Source organism: Danio aesculapii, chromosome 23 (assembly GCF_903798145.1).
Source record: "Danio aesculapii chromosome 23, fDanAes4.1, whole genome shotgun sequence".
Lineage (NCBI taxonomy): Eukaryota > Metazoa > Chordata > Actinopteri > Cypriniformes > Danionidae > Danio > Danio aesculapii.
In genome coordinates this window covers 19,318,661-19,330,133 of record NC_079457.1, presented here as the reverse complement: position 1 = coordinate 19,330,133, position 11,473 = coordinate 19,318,661, and positions in this window count along the sequence as shown.

Sequence of the window (11,473 nt, the reverse complement as noted above, 5' to 3'; positions counted from 1 at the left end):
ATATCTTGGCGCCTAAACCAACAGAGCAGCTTTTGGCTTAGAGCAGAGAGTTTATGCCTTAATTAAGACGATGAATACCACTGCTAACTTCCTCATCACAGTACCTGTGTAATTACACCAGCTCTGCTATATCCTGGAGCACAGCTCTTAATGACTGTGGAATAAGTAAGATGTCTGATGCCTGGAGAAATAACTAAGTCTCTTGTACAGCTGGAGGGTTGCTCTGTCATTAACGTGTTTATTAAAGACTGTTTAGAAATGTGCTGCTTGCATAAAATGCTGTGTGCTTTGAAACCGTGCTAAATGTTGTTAGAAACAATAAAGCCATTAAGAGACCCAATATGAGGTCAGATATGCATTTCATATAGCTTTGATGGCCCTCAAATGTAGATAATCCTCTCCTACTTTATTTGTTTGGACCAAGATGCTGCTGTGGCAATAACAAGGCACAACGTGATTTCTTTTTTTTAATCTTCCGTGTCATTTTCGATAGGGTTGTCCACTAAAGCATATCATTAGTGCAAAATCCCTGCAATCATGTGACTGTACATTAAACATCACATAACTCCTGACTGGGTGAGATTGTGTAGAGTACCTCAGCAGTTTTGCGTTTAGTGTAAATAGACAAATTGTTTGTTGCAGGAAATGTGTCAAAGTCTCACGAGCCAGTGTTTTGACTATCAGAGTTCAGTTTGGTGTATATTTTAATTTGGGTAGAAATGTTTAACTATCATATCTCAAGGAAGGGAGTTCACTCGAATGAAAAAACTGTCATCATTTATTTACAGTAACCAAAAGGTTGAAGCCAATGACTTTCCCCCCTACTATGGGATGGTATACTACATGGCTTTAGGTCAGGGGTGCCCAAACTTTTTCTTATGAAGGGCCAAAAAACAAAGTTGATTGAAGGTGGTGGGCCGAAGCTAAAAAAAAAAAAACTAAGTATTACATTAAAGTTGCCATGGTAATTTCCTAATTTATAATTATTTAAAAAATTATTTTAAAAAATACTGTAATCATATTAGTAATTATATATTTTTTACATTTTATTATGAACTTCTTACAATAAAAACAAACAATCCCCTTTATAACACAAGGGTGTTTGATGCTGAATTCATTGAATACACTTAATTTGCTCATTGAAGATGCTTAAATTTTTTTTAAAACATCTGATTCATGCACAACATATTATTAAAAAATTCATTTCATTTGCTTTTCTGTATCTCAACAAAATTAACAAACAAACAAACAAAAAGCTACGCTAAAATTTGAAATGACGAGCTCTGTTGAAGGCATTGGCCCCAACCTCCCAATCATTCTCCCTCTCTTCTCAGATAGGATGGCGGGCCAAATCAAAGATTACCATGGGCCAACTAGTTTGAGCATCTCTGCTTTAGGTCAACTGTCTGGTTACTAACATGATCTGACAAATACAATCTTAATCTTTGTGAGCAAAAAATATTATTTCAAACCCATTTGAAAAACTTGCTTTTAACTGTTACTGCACACTATATAAGTCTAGTATATTGCCAACATTTAGAGAAATGCTCTTTGCTAGATTTCTTTACTTTAACAAACAAGTGGGCTGCAGACACTGAATGACTTGACTGAGATAAATGTTTTGTTAAATATTGTTTAGAAGCTGTTCTATTGATCTATTTCTGCAATTCAAACATAATTTATTAATTACATTAGATATGAGATGTTCATCCACTAGTAGATGATTTAGGGTCAATGACGGCTCATCTTTTTGTGTCCATGTCATTTAAATCCATTTAAAAAGGTTACAGTTTCTAAATAAACAAGCAAATTACTTGCATACATTCTCTATTTTGAGGACCAAGTCTAATTTCTTAAAATACATTTTAAGATCATTTTTAGGGGATTTAGAATGTCAATGTGGTGTAACCAAAAAAAATGGTACCAAATAGTTCATCTTGTTTAAAAAATGTGAAATTCTCAATGAAACATCTTATCAAATAGTTTGCATAATTTTACGTTAGACATATTTAATAGAAAATAAAGGTCAATATAGCACAATTGTTCTAAATATTATAATTAATTTGGGTCAAGATGGTGTAACCACCATTTATTAACTCATTTAGTTAATATTGTGCACAAGACTGTGAGACAGGAAATTGTATCACAGAGAAGAACTCTTGATAAGACTAATTGCTGCATGCAAAGGTCATTAACTCTCTTTAAAATGCGAGATACTTTGACCTTTTAGGGTATGGTCAGGTGTTCTTAGGTATGCATGTCAAATAGTAAGACCCCAGGAATGCACTGATAATTGATCATTATTATAAAAAAAGTATTATCTTTAAAAATTACATTTGAAATATTCCCACCAAGCCCATGTGCTTACAGAGATGTTGATAATAATACCTGTCAAAATTTAATTTAAGTTGAAATGTCAAGTGGTTACACCATTTGACTCCTATTACATGTCTTTCTGTTGAGGGCCAATTGAATTAGTTTATGATGCTGATAAAAAATGTAGTATAAATGAATCTACTATTTGGAACTATTTGTGTTCATAGTGTTGCATTATTTATTTTTGTTTGAAAAAGTGGCACTTAATCCACAACCTTACTATTAAAGCTCTGTAAACCTAGAATAAAATAATTATACTGCACAACATAAATTAAAAAAAATAATAATCCGTGTTTCTATTCACCTAATATAAATGTACACACTCTCCTATTTCGCACTCACACTAATACATTAGGGCCAATTTTGTTTCTCAAAGTCACCTATACCGCAGGTCTGTGGGGGAAACTGGAGCTCCCAGAGGAATCCCACACAAACTCCACACAGGAAGGCCTCCTGGTCCTGGTCGAACCAACTTAATTTAGTCATTTAAACTATTATGTTCAGAAATGTGCTGAAAAAAATCTCTCCATTAAACAGCACTTGGGAAAAACGTTTAAAATAATTAAAATTGAACATGAAGAGATCACAGTTTTGAAGAGCCTCCGTTGACTGAGCGCACAGCCTTAAGTTTTGGAGGGTTTCATACTTGATGCACTCGGCGTTGTTGTATTATTATTAGTAACAACCGGAGGTGACTTGGAGGTACTTTAATGACGAAAAGTGGTGAAGAAGACGTTGCAAAATGAAATAATTTATCTATAAAATGAATAGGTTGTGGATAAGTTAGAAAATGTTTTTCATGCTTTGTTGTCTTTTGGTCATGTATGCTTGCAAACATTGGCTTTCAATCCTAGCACCAAGGTAAAAGTGGGAGAGCAGTAGCTTTTACGTACTTGTCAGTGTTTGGCAAATTGCTCCTAAATAGCATAAAAGTAAAATAGTGGATATTTTTCTTTTTTGTAAAATCATCCACTACTTATAATTTTACTTCAACCAACTGAAAAGAAACAGTGTGATGGAAAAGGTGTTAAATGCTAAACCTGTTTCTTTGTTTGTTTATTGTTTTTATTATTTGTATATTGTTATTATTCTATTGATGTGAGCCACAGATTTATTTTAAAAGCTGTTATTACTTTATGTATTAAAGTTCAGCAACTTGGTTTGTTGTGAACACGTCAACGACAGTCCTATCCCCCTCATCCTCATATATTGTTCCTCAACTATCATTACAATATGAGACATGAGTACACTGTTCATCACCTTGATGATTTCTTGTTGCCAGGCATTTTGGTCAGCATTTAAAAGAAAATAAAACCACTTCAGCTGAAATTGTTGACTATCATTATTGATTGTAATTGTCAACTTCAACAAACAGTCGTCTTGGGCTGTTGAAGCAACACTGTCAGGTGGTGTAACTGGTTTCTATCAATTGGTGTAACCACTATTTTTCATAAAAAATAATTATATACATGGAAAAATTTGAAATAAAATTTAAATCACCTAATTTAGTGTAATAAAATCGTTTTTTTAAAAACAATTTTTACATAATTTGTTAAAGATCATTGAGAAATCAGATTTGTTTTTAGCATGTGTCTGGCCAAATACTGCAAAAACTCTGTACTAAACTCTGTGTTAAAATGTACAATCAGAGATAACTCAAATAAAATAAATATTGGTGTTGTATTTTAAAGTAAAATGTTTTTTTCTGTGTGTAAACTTACTTGTCAACTAGGAGGAGTAAATTATTTAATATTTCACTTTTTTTATTGGCAGTTGCACCATTTGACATTTTCAGGTACATTCAGTCTTAACGTTTGCAAAAAATGGTGCAAATGTTATTTTTATTACATGAAAGCAACATAAATACAGTCTGTACATTGTAAAATACCTGACGGATGCTTTTAAATCAACTTTTTAAAAGATTTTTTTAATTTCTCATCTTGCCACATGTTATTTGTCACTGACCCTTTAACTAGCAGTAAAGAGAAAAGTACCATGCCTATACTACAGTGTCACAACACACCAAAGTGCATCAACTGTTTTTTATAAAAGTAAATTAGATCAAATTAAATATAGAGTAGATGAATGTACATTTTATTAAAAGTAAGATACGTTAATAAAGTTACTAAGAAAAGTTTTAGAAGTTTTATACAGTATACTTATTGTAGTATAAAGTCCACTTTAATATAGGTTCAACCAACATGTTTCCTGTCTTCAACTCTTTCATTCTGCAAGCTGATGTATTGGGTATTACATGACAGTATTTTAAGCGTGTGGAGTGAGGAGAGCAGTGTGTTATCAACCACCATAATGTGAAAGATTAGCTCAAGCCTCGTCCCACCTGTTTTCACTTTTCTTTTCATAAAGGCCACAGCTGCTCCAACAAACAAGGCTTTTAAAAAAACTCTCTTATTTACCTTGACCCGGTTCACGATGATGCTTTGGGAATCTCTGTCATGTCCTTATGGTCGTCATATGCTTCAGTGTCATAGGCAGAATGTCATTTCCTGTGCGGTCCATCAAAAGAGCTGCTTTTCTAATTCGCTTTGTTCCCTCTCAATCAAGTCTGATTTAAGAGTCAGTTAAATGGACGGAATTGGTAGCTGGCTTTTATTCCTCCCTCCCTCTCCACTTTCATTCAATAAGGTTCAATTTGAAAATGGTCTGGTTTGTATCCTTAATATATGAACGTGCAGGTGCTTCTAATCACAAAGGCGGCGCGCGCACACGCTGCCACAACGCGAAACGTCGCGATTTATCGCTTGCATTTGCGTGATGTTTTCCAGCGCTGATTGCTTGGACGTGTGATTTCACAGGCCCGCGCCTCCATCTGTATACACCATTTTCTCTAAGTATTGAACATTTTCATCTTTCTTCAATACGAGCTAATTGGATTAAGTTTGAGCAATATTCATAGTGGCGCGCATTGTGCCAGGCGGCTGTTTTATGGCTCCGGCGCGCGCTGTCAGCCTCGTGTTCCTGCCGTCATCAAGGCGCTAAGGACCACATCAACCATCCCCGCTCATTCTCAGCAAGCCTGCTGGGTTTCCCCCGCAAGAAAACCAACCGATTCTCTGTGGAATCGTGCTAAATTAACCAAATTTACAGCTTAGCACTTAAGGATCTCCTTAGTCGGTAAGTAAATGGCCCTCGCCGGCGTGTGCGCGTGCGTGCAGAGAGAGTAATGCCTTGTTGCTCCCAGTCCTCTCTTTCTGGATGGAGTCGTAAAGAGCTGAAACATCCCCCCAGTGCTGCAGATATGGCTGATCAGCCTTTAAGCAAAGTACTTGTAATGGAACAGCTCCCAGCCCTAGTGCCAAAGTAGGCAAAACCACTTTTATTTCATCATTTCAACATAATTTCGGTCCTATGATTGACCCTTAAAGGGATAGTTCCCCAAAAAGTTCACCCATTTACTCACTCTTCATTTGATCCAAACATGTTTGACTTTCTTTCTATTTTTGAACACAAAAGAATGCTGGAAACCTGTAACTCCTGACTTTCATGCTATTTGTTTGTCCTACTATGGAAGTCAATGGTTGCAGGTTTTCAGCTGTCTTCAAATAATCTTTTTTTGTCCAACAGAAGAAAGAAACTCGTGAATTTAATAATTGGAGAAACAGCCATAATCAGGGCCCTCATAAATATGAGAAATCAGGCATCCGACAGTCAGCAAATATTACATTTGGTTAATTTGATTTAGCCTTCTTTCAGTTAGTGGTGGCGAGTAACTCTTTGAAGTGGAAGAGCGGCTGCCGTCCGGATGATGACATCATGGCATGCCTGTCTTAGCTCAGGAAATATGAACCTCTGGTGATGTAGGTAGGCAATGATCCCTTTTTTATTAAGCTAAAATACTCACTTGTATTTTTCATTAATACATTTCATGTAATGAAATCATATATACTGTATATTTATCGAATACAATAATAAAATTTACTGAAATCAAACTATAATATAGAGCATGTCGTTAATTGATATGTTACTATGCGTTCAATTTACACATTTATTTACGCAGATTCTATGAATACTGTGTATTTTTTTACAGAAGAAAAAAAGCAATATTAATTTGTGTATACTATTATGTGTGTGTATATATATATATATATATATATATATATATATATATATATATATATATATATATATATATATATATATATTAGCAGTATCAATATTTTTCACTTTAAACTGTAACACTTATAAAGTAAAGACATTTATTTACACTTCAGTTCAAATTACTGAACTAATAGTTGAATAGCTATTGTTTTGATAACTGCTGCACATCAGTGTTGAATCTACCAACTTTTGTCACTCAGAAGCCAGTATTTCAGTAATTTTCAGGAAATTATTTGAGTAGACTCGCTTTTCCAGTGAGCGTGTGCAGAATATCCAGAGTGGAATATTGAGTCATTTTGAACTTTGTCTGCGGCATGTGTGCAAGCTAGTCAACCATGTGCTCTGCTCTTTTTTTTCACTTTGGTCGTGCAGCAACAAACTGCACTTACATGGTGCAAGCCATTGAATTTTTTATAGCGCAGTGCTTTCCGTGTTTAATGTGAGAGCATTGACTCTGGCTGGAGGGAAAGTGAAAATACCACGCTGTACACTACTTGGCTGTGTGACACATCACAGCCTTATTTTAGCCAAAAAATGGCATTTGTCTGAAAATTCGGTGCATTCAGAGTTGAAAAACCCATTTCAGGGGCATTTCCTCTTTAGCGTCATAATCTCTTCAAGTATTTTGATATTGAAACTGATCCATGATGCATTGTACACGATTAATAGGCTTAAGTCACAGTATGAGCAACAAACTGAAAAGACCATGATAAAAGTATGAGATATATAAAGTATATAAATATTTTAAAGAATAATAAAGGATAGGATCAGTTGTGCCTTCTCAAATTAAGCAAGTCTATGAATGAAAAGTGAAAAGCAACACATTTAGATCTGTGCTAGTTGCATCAGCATTTATAATAATATAATAATAAATATAATAATAATAATAATATTATAATATTTTTTGGAGTGTATTAATGCACTTAGAAGTGTTCTGTTTAATCAATGCTAAAACACTGTGTTTTCTTGACAGATGCAGGAGATTAATTTAGCAGCTTCAGTGACTTATGTAAAAACTCTGTAATTGCACTAGACTAACATAATGGCACATCAAGCTTGTCATTTCCCCAAAATGTTTATGTATGTTTTATTGGGCAAAAATAATAATCGTTATATATCAGTATATCAGTTAATGAGGTTTTTGTTGTTCTTGTTGTTGCGATTATATTGCAGACTGTTGATCGAAGCAGCTGCAGCTTACTTTTTATGTAATTTCTACAATTTGAAACCATTTATTTATGACATGATGTTGGTAACAGTTTCTAGTATTCTGATTGATAGAAATAAACGGTTAAAATTAACGTAATTACATAATAGTTAATAACATAATTACATAAATTGCACCCCCCCCCCCCAAAAAAAAATCCCAGGAATCAGTTGATAACCAATTAGTTATTTTGTTATGTTTTACATGCACTTACCTGCAGTAATAACAGCAAATTATACATAAACACATGCAACTATAAACCTAAAGCAAACACTAACCCTAAATGCTTGATCTGAAGTAAGAGCTGAGTAAAGACTCCAGCCATAACTCACAGGTTTGTCAGCTCCTTATATCTTTACATAAAATAGAACCAATAGAGTTTATTAAATACACTCACCTGCCACTTTATTAGGTCCACCTTACTAGTACCGGGTCAGACCTCATTTTTGTCTTCAGAACTGCCTTAATCCTTTGTGACATAGATTCAACAAGATACTGGAAATATTCCTTAGAGATGGTCCATATTTACATGATAGCCTCAAGCAGTTGCTGCAGATTTGTTGGCTGCACATCCATGATGCGAATCTCCCATTCCACCACATCCCAAGGGTGCTGTATTGGATTGAGCTCTGGTGACTGTGGAGGCCATTTGAGTACAGTGAACTCATTGTCATGTTCAAGAAACTCATCAGAGATGATTCGCGCTTTATTTCGCGCAGATGACATGGCGCGTTATTCTGCTGTAAGTAGACATGGAGACTGTAAGGAGAAATGGTAGACATTTACGCCCACAGAACTGCCGCTCACTGGATATTTTCTCTTTTTCGGACCATTCTCTGTAAACCCTAGAGATGGTTGTGCATGAAAATCCCAGTAGATCAGCAGTTTCAGAATTACATAGACCAGCCTGTCTGGCACCAACAACCATGTCATGTTCAAAGTTACTTAAATCACCTTCTCCATTCTGATGCTCGGTTTGAACTGCAGCAGATCGTCTTGACCATGTCTACATGCCTAAATGCATTGAGTTGCTGCCATGTGATTGGCTGATTAAAAATTTGCGTTAATGAGCGGTTGGACAGGTGTACCTAATAAAGTGGCCGGTTAGTGTATATGCAAATTCGTTTTTATTGAAATCAAATTAACTTGCATCAGTCAAACTGACAAAAAAATGTAGTTAAATTTTGTATAACTTGGTTAGTCAGGTTTCAACATATTATTTATTAAAATAAGTTAATGTAGCAAACTCATTTGGTGTTATGACTCTTCGTCCTAATTTTTTACAGTGGACTGAATACATTAGATTTTTTTTTATTGTTTAAACCTTTTATGAAAATGCCTTGCCTTTTATTGTGAATAGCCATGTTTTAATCTCAGTAATGATGTTTTTGTTTAAAATGGTTATTTCTAATCACTATTGAGTGGTGTCTTTATCAGAGAGACCTGTTATCACTTGCAAAAAATTGCTATTAGAAGATTGTGACTTTAGAAATTTGGCACCGTGAGTGGAGTTTTCATATTGCCATTGAAATTCTTCACTTGTTTACGTGCAGCTGTGCAGCTTCAAGCAAAAACTTGCAGGATTTGGACAGGTGTGCCTTCACTTAATGTTCAGATAAGAGGATATTAAATCATCCCGACTCTTGCTTTTGCATTGCACCGATTTGGCGAAATGCTGTCTGCTCGTGTCTGACTGCACACATTTAAAGTCCTATTTATGCAGAAATCTCCCCTGATCCTGAACATAATTGAGCATTTCTCCTCATTTCAGTAGACATGAGTACAGAGAATAGCATTTGTACATAGTGCGCCTGTGACATTATCGCCAATAAGGTCTTGTTAAAGTCAAATTGGCTGAATGTGTGTCTAATTCTCTTTTTCCTTTGGGGTCCCTGAACTTAATTCTTTCACACAAGCAACAGCTGCTACCAGTGGCACGGCGGCTTCCTTATGAATCCTTTTTTTAAACTCGGACCAAAGGTCTCTTTAAATAAAGCCGCATGCGTGAATGGAAATGGCAAAATGAATGTGAATGCCAAAGGTTACAAGGAAATGGATGAGATTTACAGACGTAAACTAAAAACAGAGCAATGGTGCAATTACGCACACAAATGGAATGATTCTTTCCGTGGTCATGACGGGCGTATGAGATGTGATTTGTAAGCAAACAACTGTACACTTCTCAGCTGTCAGAAACACACAGTTGTTGTAATTTGTTTGGGGGTGTAATGCAATTAAACGATGCAATAAGGAAGAAAATCTACACATGGCTTTGGACTGAACTGGGTGGCTTGAAGCTTTCTGATTGGTTGTCGTGCATTCTAATAGGTTGTGTAGATGATGTGTGAGCGGCGCGGCTGGGACATATGTACTGAACACCTGTCGCGTGTTTAAGGGCCTCATTGTTGCTCATGCACCGCTGCTGTGTTTCATACAACCTGTTCCTGGAACACACACACACGCACACGTGTCTTATGTAGAGAAGATTGTGTGTATGTTTCATGTGAAATCTGTCAGTTGAATGAGATCAGTGTAAAAAAACCAAAAACATTTCATTTGTTTATAGTGAAGGGTGGCACGGTGGCTCAGTGGTTAGCACTGTCGCCTCGCAGCAAGAACTGGTTCGAGTCCTGGCCGGACCAGTTGGCATGTTTGCATGTTCTCCCTGTGTTGGCGTGGGTTTCCTTCGGGAGCTCCAATTTCCCCCACAGTCCAAAGACATGCGCTATAGGTGAATTGAATAGTCCGTAGTGTGTTTTGAATGAGTGTGCATGGGTGTTTCCCAGTACTGGGTTGTGGCTAGAATGGCATCCGCTGCGTAAACCATGCTGGAATAGTTGGTGGTTCATTCAGCTATGGCGACCTCTGAAATACAGACTAAGCTGAAGGAAAATGAATTGTACATTACAACTAGTGAATGACATGAAGTAACAGGCTTAGGATTATGGTTATTGCAGATAATAATGCATAATTTACTGTTATTATTGTATGAGGTACATGTAATCTTGCCAGTAAATGTCAGTTTCAGACTTTTTTTTTCTCTATTTTCATTTGAAGCAAATGTGATCCTGGACCACAAAACGCTTTATACAGATTATGATAAATAAATAATTGAGATTTATACATCATCTGAATGCTGAATTCAGAATTCAGGGTAGCACGATCGCCTTACAGAAAGAAGATCGCTGGTTCGAGCCCCGGCTGGATCAGTTGGCATTTCTGTGTGGAGTTTGCATGTTCTCCCCACGTTCATGTGCGTTTGCCCCGGTTGCTCTGATTTCCCCTACAGTCTAAAGACATGGGCTATAGATGAATTAAATAAGCTAAATTGGCCATAGTGTATGTGTGTGAAAGAGTGTGTATGTGTGTTTCCCAGTACTGAGTTGCAGCTGGAAGGGTATGTGCTACATAAAACATATGCTGGATAAGTTGGCGGTTCATTCCACTGTGGCGACCACAAATAGGGACTGAGCCGAAAAGAAAAAGATATTTGAGTTTTGATATTTTTCAGTTGGAAATGTTTTAAATATCTTTATGGAACACAATCTTTACTTAATATTTGAATGGTTTCTTGACATGAAAAGAAAATCTATAATGTTGACCCATACAATGTTCTGTCTGTCTGTCTGTCTGACTGTCTTTCTGTCTGTCTGTCTGTCTGTCTGTCTATATACAGTGCTCAGCATAATTGAGTACAGCCCATTTTGAAAATGAATATTTTTATTCATTTCTCAGTGAATTATGCGATTTATTTTGGTGCATTTAAACAAA